The sequence below is a fragment of the Triticum dicoccoides genome, chromosome 3A (assembly GCF_002162155.2).
Source record: "Triticum dicoccoides isolate Atlit2015 ecotype Zavitan chromosome 3A, WEW_v2.0, whole genome shotgun sequence".
NCBI classification, from domain to species: Eukaryota; Viridiplantae; Streptophyta; class Magnoliopsida; order Poales; family Poaceae; genus Triticum; species Triticum dicoccoides.
In genome coordinates, this window is record NC_041384.1 from 601687366 (window position 1) to 601696655 (window position 9290).

Here is a 9290-nt window from a genome sequence, read left to right on the forward strand (position 1 = left end):
CAGTCCATAGATGGATCGCTGGAGCTTGCATATTTAGTTAACACCTTTAGGATCGACAAAACCTTCTAGTTGCATCGTATACAACTCTTCTTTAATAAATCCATTAAGGAATGCAATTTTGTTTGTCCATTTTCCAGATTTCATAAAATGTGGCAATTGCTAACATGATTCGGACAGACTTAAGCATAGATACGAGTGAGAAACTCTCATCGTAGTCAACACCTTGAACTTGTCGAAAACCTTTTGCGACAATTCTAGCTTTGTAGATAGCAACACTACTATCAGCGTCTGTCTTCCTCTTGAAGATCCATTTAATCTCAATGGCTCCCCGATCAATGGGCAAGTCAATCAAAGTCCATACTTTGTTCTCATACATGGATCTCATCTCAGATTTCATGGCCTCAAGCCATTTCGCGGAATCTGGGCTCATCATCGCTTCCTCATAGTTCATAGGCTCGTCATGGTCAAGTAACATGACCTCCAGAACAGGATTACCGTACCACTCTGGTGCGGATCTCACTCTGGTTTGCCTATGAGGTTCGGTAGCAACTTGATCTGAAGTTACATGATCATCATCATTAGCTTCCTCACTATTTGGTGTAGTAGTCACAGGAACAAATTTCTGTGATGAACTACTTTCCAATAAGGGAGCAGGTACAGTTACCTCATCAAGTTCTACTTTCCTCCCACTCACTTCTTTCGAGAGAAATTCCTTCTCTAGAAAGGATCCATTCAAAGCAACGAATATCTTGCCTTCGGATCTGTGATAGAAGGTGTACCCAACATTTTCTTTTGGGTATCCTATGAAGACGCACTTCTCTGATTTGGGTTTGAGCTTATTAGGTTGAAACTTTTTCACATAAGCATTGCAACCTCAAACTTTAAGAAACGACATCTTAGGTTTCTTGCTAAACCATAGTTCATATGGTGTCATCTCAACGGATTTAGATGGTGCCCTATTTAACGTGAATGTAGCTGTCTCTAATGCATAACCCCAAAACGATAGTGGTAGATCGGTAAGAGACAACATAGATCGCAGCATATCTAATAAAGTACGGTTATGACGTTTGGACACACCATTACATTGTGGTGTTCCAGGTGGCGTGAGTAGTGAAACTATTTCACATTGTTTTTAACTGAAGGCCAAACTCGTAACTCAAATACTCTTCTCTACGATCAGAACGTAGAAACTTTATTTTCTTGTTACGATGATTTTTCACTTCACTCTGAAATTCTTTGAACTTTTCAAATGTTTCAGACTTATGTTTCATCAAGTAGATATACTCATATCTGCTCAAATCATCTGTGAAGATCAGAAAATAATGATACCTGTCGCGAGCCTCAATATTCATCGGACCACATACATCAGTATGTATGATTTCCAACAAATCTGTTGCTCGCTCCATTGTTCCGAAGAACAGAGTCTTAGTCATCTTGCCCATGAGGCATGGTTCGCAAGCATCAACTGATTCATAATCAAGTGATTCCAAAAGCCCATCAGCATGGAGTTTCTTCATGCGCTTTACACCAATATGACCTAAACGGCAGTGCCACAAATAAGTTGCACTATCATTATTAACTTTGCATCTTTTGGTTTCAATATTATGATTATGTGTATCACTACGATCGAGATCCAACGAACTATTTTCATTGGGTGTGTAACCATATAAGGTTTTATTCATGTAAACAGAACAAAAATTTATTCTTACTTAAATGAATAACCGTATTACAATAAACATGATCAAATCATATATATGCTCAACGCAAACACCAAATAACACTTATTTAGGTTCAACATTAATCCCGAAAGTATAGGAAGTGTGCGATGATGATCATATCAATCTTGGAACCACTTCCAACACACATCGTCACTTCACCCTTAACTAGTCTCTGTTTATTCTGCAACTCCCGTTTCGAGTTACTAATCTTAGCAACTGAACTAGTATCAAATACTGAGGGGTTGCTATAAACACTAGTAAAGTACACATCAATAACATGTATATCAAATATACTTATGTTCACTTTGCCATCCTTCTTATCCGCCAATCACTTGGGGTAGTTCCTGCTTCCAGTGACTAGTCCCTTTGCAGTAAAAGCACTTAGTCTCAGGCTTAGGACCATACTTGGGCTTCTTCACTTGAGCAACAACTTGCTTGCTATTCTTCTTGAAGTTCCCCTTCTTCCCTCTGCCCTTTTCTTGAAACTAGTGGTCTTGTCTAGCATCAACACTTGATGTTTTTCTCGATTTCTACCTTCGTCAATTTCAGCACTACGAAGAGCTTGGGAATCGTTTCCGTTATCCCTTGCATATTATAGTTCATCACGAAGTTCTACTAACTTGGTGATGGTGACTAGAGAATTCTGTCAATCACTATTTTATCTGGAAGATTAACTCCCACTTGATTCAAGCGATTGTTGTACCCAGACAATCTGAGCACATGCTCACTGCTTGAGCGATTCTCCTCCATCTTTTAGCTATAGAACTTGTTGGAGACTTCATATCTCTCAACTTGGGTATTTGCTTGAAATATTAACTTCAACTCCTGGAACATCTCATATGGTCTATGACATTCAAAACGTCTTTGAAGTCCCGATTCTAAGCCGTTAAGCATGGTGCACTAAACTATCAAGTAGTCATCATATTGAGCTAGCCAAACATTCATAATGTTTGCATCTGCTCCTGCAATAGGTCTGTCACCTAGCGGTGCATCAAGGACATAATTCTTCTGTGCAGCAATGAGGATAAACCTCAGATCACGGATCCAATCCGCATCATTGCTACTAACATCTTTCAACATAATTTTCTCTAGGAACATATCAAAATAAACACAGGGAAGCAACAACGTGAGCTATTGATCTACAACATGATTTGCAAAATACTACCAGGACTAAGTTCATGATAAATTTAAGTTCAATTTAGTCATATTACTACTCCCACTTAGATAGACATCCCTCTAATCCTCTAAGTGATCACGTGATCCAAATCAACTAAACCATGTCCGATCATCACGTGAGATGGAGTAGTTTCATTGGTGAACATCACTATGTTGATCATATCTACTATATGATTCACGCTCGACCTTTCGGTCTCCGTGTTCCGAGGCCATATCTGTATATGCTTGGCTCGTCAAGTATAACCTGAGTATTCCGCGTGTGCAACTGTTTTGCACCCGTTGTATCTGAACGTAGAGCCTATCACACCCGATCATCACGTGGTGTCTCAGCACGAAGAATTTTCACAACGGTGCATACTCAGGGAGAACACTTCTTGATAATTAGTGAGAGATCATCTTAAAATGCTACCGTCAAACTAAGCAAAATAAGATGTATAAAACATCATATGCAATCAAAATAAGTGATATGATATGGCCATCATCATCTTGTGCTTGTGATCTCCATCTTCGAAGCACCGTCGTGATCACCATCGTCACCGGCGCGACACCTTGATCACCATCGTAGCATCGTTGTCGTCTCGCCAATCTTATGCTTCCACGACTATCGCTACCGCTTAGTGATAAAGTAAAGCATTACAGCGCAATTGCATTGCATACAATAAAGCGACAACCATATGGCTCCTGCCAGTTGCCGATAACTTGGTTACAAAACATGATCATCTCATACAATAAAATTTAGCATCATGTCTTGACCATATCACATCACAACATGCCCTGCAAAAACAAGTTAGACGTCCTCTACTTTGTTGTTGCAAGTTTTACGTGGCTGCTATGGGCTTAAGCAAGAACCAATCTTACCTACGCATCAAAACCACAATGATAGTTTGTCAAGTTGGTGCTGTTTTAACCTTCGCAAGGACCGGGCGTAGCCACACTCGGTTCAACTAAAGTTGGAGAAACTGTCACCCGCTAGCCACCTTTGTGTAAAGCACGTCGGGAGAACCGGTCTCGCGTAAGCGTACGCGTAATGTCGGTCCGGGCCGCTTCGTCCAACAATACCGCCGAACCAAAGTATGACATGTTGTTAGCAGTATGACTTATATCGCCCACAACTCACTTGTGTTCTACTCGTGCATATAACATCAACACATAAAACCTAGGCTCTGATACCACTGTTGGGGAACGTAGTAATTTCAAAAATTTCCTACGCACACGCAAGATCATGGTGATGCATAACAACGAGAGGGGAGAGTGTGATCTACGTACCGTCATAGACCGACAGCGGAAGCGTTATGACAACGCGGTTGATATAGTCATACGTCTTCACGGCCCGACCGATCAAGCACCGACACTACGGCACCTCCGAGTTTTAGCACACGTTTAGCTCGATGACGATCCCAGGACTCCGATCCAGCAAAGTGTCGGGGAAGAGTTCCGTCAGCACTACGGCGTGGTGACGATCTTGATGTTCTACCGTCGCAGGGCTTCGCTTAAGCACCGATGCAATATTATCGAGGATTATGGTGGAAGGGGGCACCGCACACGGCTAAGAAAATGATCACGTGGATCAACTTGTGTGTCCTTGGGGTGCCCCCTGCCCCCGTATATAAAGGATCAAGGGGGAGGAGGCCGACCCTAGGAGGGGCGCGCCAGGGAGTAGGATTCCTACTCCTAGTTGGAGTAGGTTTCCTCCTTTCCTAGTCCAACTAGGAGAAGGGGGGAAAGGGGGGAAGAGGGGAAGGAAGGGAGAGAGGGGCCGCGCCCCAAACCCCTTGTCCAATTCGGACTGGGCTTGGGAGGGGCGCGCGCCACCTCCTGGTCCTTCCCACTAAGGCCCATTAAGGCCCATTGCTTCTTCCTCGTATTCCCGTAACTCCCCGGTACCTCCAAAAATACCCGAATCACTCGGAACCTTTCCGATGTTCGAATATAGTCGTCCAATATATCGATCTTTACGTCTCGACCATTTCGAGACTCCTCGTCATGTCCCCGATCTCATCCGGGACTCCGAACTCCTTCGGTACATCAAAACTCATAAACTCATAATATAACTGTCATCGAAACCTTAAGCGTGCGGACCCTATGGGTTCGAGAACAATGTAGATATGACCGAGACACGTCTCCGGTCAATAATCAACAGCGGAACCTAGATGCTCATATTGGCTCCCACATATTCTACGAAGATCTTTATCGATCAGACCGCATAACAACATACGTTGTTCCCTTTGTCATCAGTATGTTACTTGCCCGAGATTCGATCGTCGGTATCTCAATACCTAGTTCAATCTCGTTACCGGCAAGTCTCTTTACTCGTTTCGTAATATATCATCTCGCAACTACTCATTAGTTGCAATGCTTGCAAGGCTTATGAGATGTGCATTACCGAGAGGGCCCAGAGATACCTCTCCGACAATCGGAGTGACAAATCCTAATCTTGAAATACGCCAACCCAACATGTACCTTTGGAGACACCTGTAGAGCTCCTTTATAATCACCCAGTTACGTTGTGACGTTTGGTAGCACACAAAGTGTTCCTCCGGCAAACGGGAGTTGCATAATTTCATAGTCATAGGAACATGTATAAGTCATGAAGAAAGCAATAGCAACATACTAAACGATCGGGTGCTAAGCTAATGGAATGGGTCATGTCAATCACATCATTCTCCTAATGATGTGATCCCGTTAATCAAATAACAACTCTTTATCTATGGTTAGGAAACATAACCATCTTTGATTAACGAGCTAGTCTAGTAGAGGCATACTAGTGACACTCTGTTTGTCTATGTATTCACACATGTATTATGTTTCCGGTTAATACAATTCTAGCATGAATAATAAACATTTATCATGAAATAAGGAAATAAATAATAACTTTATTATTGCCTCTAGGGCATATTTCCTTCAAAATGATGAAACAAGGAGCCAGAACCCGCCTCATCCCTGCCTCTGCCAAAGGCGTGAGGAAGGTCAAGCGAAGTGGGGAGACGGCAAGGCCTGTTGCCGGGCAAGGAAATGTTTATCTTGAAGATATCAAGGATTTACTCCTTGTCGTGGGTTCCACCCGCAAACAAATGACTCGACAAGCATCCGTTTTTCATTAAAAACATTCCACTTAGGTACAGTCCATAGGGAATGAAAAACATGAATGATGGGATTACAAGTTTTAAATTCAGCTAAGGCCCGAAGGCTTACACACTAAAAAGAGATAAGGTGCCCGTAATCCCTTTCTTGTCCCTCTCCTCAGGAGGCAGGTCAAGGAGGCGAAAAGGGCAAAAGGGGCGCCTAGGCGAGCTACGGGTGGTAGAAGACACCAAGAGAACATCTCGGTGACCGTCTGAAGGCTGAATGGTGATGGCAGCACCGGAAGCAGTGCTCAAAGACGAGGCGGCAGGACGTCAGCACGCGTCGAAGGCATCGGTGCCCGCATACTCCAATTTGATGGCCTTGCCGCCCACCCTCTTCCTCTTCTGCAGCCTCCCAACGCCAGCAGCCCAAGGAGACGACCCTAAGAAGTTCAGGGAGCCGGCGACACGGATGATGGGGTCGCCGGTGCCGCACGGAGCGGCGCCCGATGTCGTGGTTCTAACTCTGACAGTGATTTAGGGGGGTATGTATGGAGAGGCTAGATCTTAGCTATGGAGAAGTTGTAAGCACACGAGGATTACGAGTTCAGGCCCTTCTCGGAGGAAGTAACAGCCCTACGTCTCGGTGCCCGGAGGCGGTCGACTGAATTATGTGTGTATGAATAACAGGGGTGCCAACCCTTGATACTGAGGAGGGGGTGGCTTATATAGAGTTCGCCAGGCCCCTCCAGCTCTCAGTAATGCAAGGTTTAAAGTACATTAAGATTGGGGGTTACTGGTAACGCCCCTAATAAAGTGCTATGATGACCATAAAAGCTACTTAATGACCGACCGTTTGCGTGCAGGGTGACTTTAGATCTCCTGGCAGTCGAGTGGTTGGAATTTGGTCAAGTGATTGCTTCGTGGTCGAGTGTCTTGAATCTGTCGAGTGGGATACGTCCAAGTCGATTGAAAGGTGACTTCTTCTAGGGATGTCCTTGGGTAGGGTACTTAGGACAGGTCCATGCCCCTATCCTAGGTACATAGCTTCATCATTAGCCCCCGAATGGATCGAGGTTCGAGTGTGGAAGGAGTTGGGGATCTTTTCGGCTGGTTCTTCATGTTATATGAACATCTTGTTTTGGATCAATTGTCACGGATGACGTCGTCAACTTCTTTCAGTCGCCTTGATCCATTCTTGGCCTCTTGTCGAGTGAATTTCTTTACTTGTGAAGTTCCGAGTGACGGTGTGAAAGGGATCTTCTGTTTGACGAGTTGTTCTGCGGCCCGCGGATTTTGTGGGATTTGAATTTCGGGAAGCGCGCGGGATGGGGGCGGCCAAAGTAATCGGATGGGATAGGACGAAAGCTCCTCAATCCCCGCGCCACCTTTTTCGCCATGTACCGCGCGTGCGCCTGTTGCGGGATTTGACGGGATTGCCTGGGCCTACCAGTCAGCCACTCGGAAGCGACCTCTTATAAGCTGCCGGCTCGGGACCCCCGAACAGTGCGCCTTCAGTTTTCCCCCTTCCTTCACAAGATCCTCCGCCACCTCCGCTCCCACCTTGGTGCCGTAGGTCTGTTCGAGCTTCGCCGGCGACGATGGTGAAGGAGAAGATGTCGGCTCTGGAGCGCATGAAGAAGGCGGCGGTGCAGGGGAAGGGGAAGAAGTCCGCTCGGGGCGGATCTTCCTCGAGGACTGCTCTGCCCAAGGATTGGATCCAGGGCGACTGGATGCCGTCGGTGATTCGGCAGGATGATCTCGATGATCTGGTCGAGGGGGATTCATTCCCCACAAATCTGCGCGCCTCCCGGGGAAAGAAGTCGAACCCCAGCCTCTTGATGGTGAGTGCGTCCTCCTCGCCACCCATATCGATCGTGGATTCTCTCTGCCTCCTCATCCTTTTTTCCGGAGCTTCTTGAACTTCTTCGGAGCGCAGCTCCATCACTTTACTCCCAATTCTATTGTGTATCTTGCTGCTTTCGTTTCCTTGTGTGAAAACTTCTTGGGTTGCCGCCCCCATTGGGGACTCTTCAAGCACATCTTCACTTGCCGCTCTCAGTCGGTCAAGAAGACCAAGTCGAGTGACGAACGGACGCAGGTGATCCAGCTGTACAGGGGCCTGGCGATCCAGATGAGGGGAAAAAGTTCCTTTCCGTCTACCACTTTTCCCGAGTCAGTCCGTGGGTGGCAGTCGACTTGGTTTTACTGTAAAGACCAGGTGACCCCAGGACAGTCGACTGGTCTTCCCCCTTTTTCTCTGAATCGGGCATAAAAACCTGCCTCTCTGAAAGTGACGCCGGAGGAAAAGGCGCAAGTCAAGGTGCTGGTCGGTCGAGTGGTTCAGCTTGTCCGCGAGGGTGTGACTGGCATGGACTTGTTGGAAGTCTTCCTTCGGAGGCGCATCCAACCACTTCAGGCTCATGACCACCCGATGTGGCTGTACTCGGGTCTCGAAGACACCACTCGAATTCACCCAGAGGAGGTCACTGACGAGATGTTGGAAGGGTGGCTGTCGAGTATCACAGGGAACAAGGACAACCCCCGAGGAGCCAGGAGGATTCCTCCACTCGACCAAACATACGAAGTGGACAAGGTCTGACCTTGCGTTTCCGACTGTGATCTTGCTTTCTTTATTTGTTCTTTTTGGATCAGTTGATTGACTTTTGTCTCATTTGTTGTCCTCTAGGCCACTACTGAGATGTACTCGACACCCAATGGAGCACAGGAGCAGGCCGAGGAAGGAGAGGCGAGCGGAGGCGAAAGTGGAGACGAGGGAGAAGAGTGGGAATCTGACGGCGAAGGAGAGGGGGATGACGACGATGACTCCAGTGAAGAGGAGGAGGAAGAAGTTGAACCTCCCCGCTCGGAATGGCGATCCAAGCTTCCACACGACCCTGCGCGGGAACGTGGTAAGGCGACTGTCCCTGTTGGGCAGTCGTCGAAGCGCCCTCGGACCCCATCTCCAGCGCCGACAGAAAAAGCTCCCAAGCACCCACGCGCGACGCCGTCCAAGCCGCCCAAGGCTCTGCCCAAGATGAAGATGACTGTCCCCACCATTTCTGGGTAATAGTAGAATTTGTTTTCCTTTGTCGAACATGATGGTCTCTTGGTCGCCTCATTGAATAAGCTGACTGACTTTCGAAATTTGCAGTGCTGCCACCTCGGAGATCTCCGCCAAGGACGATGATCAAGAGATGGAAGACGCTGTTACCTCCAACCCCGGTATGATTACTGATGCTCTGCTTTTAGTCGACTGACGATTTCTTATAATTCCGGTCGATTGGATTTTTCTTGTAGCTCCTCCTCATGTCATTGACCTCCCTGATGATGA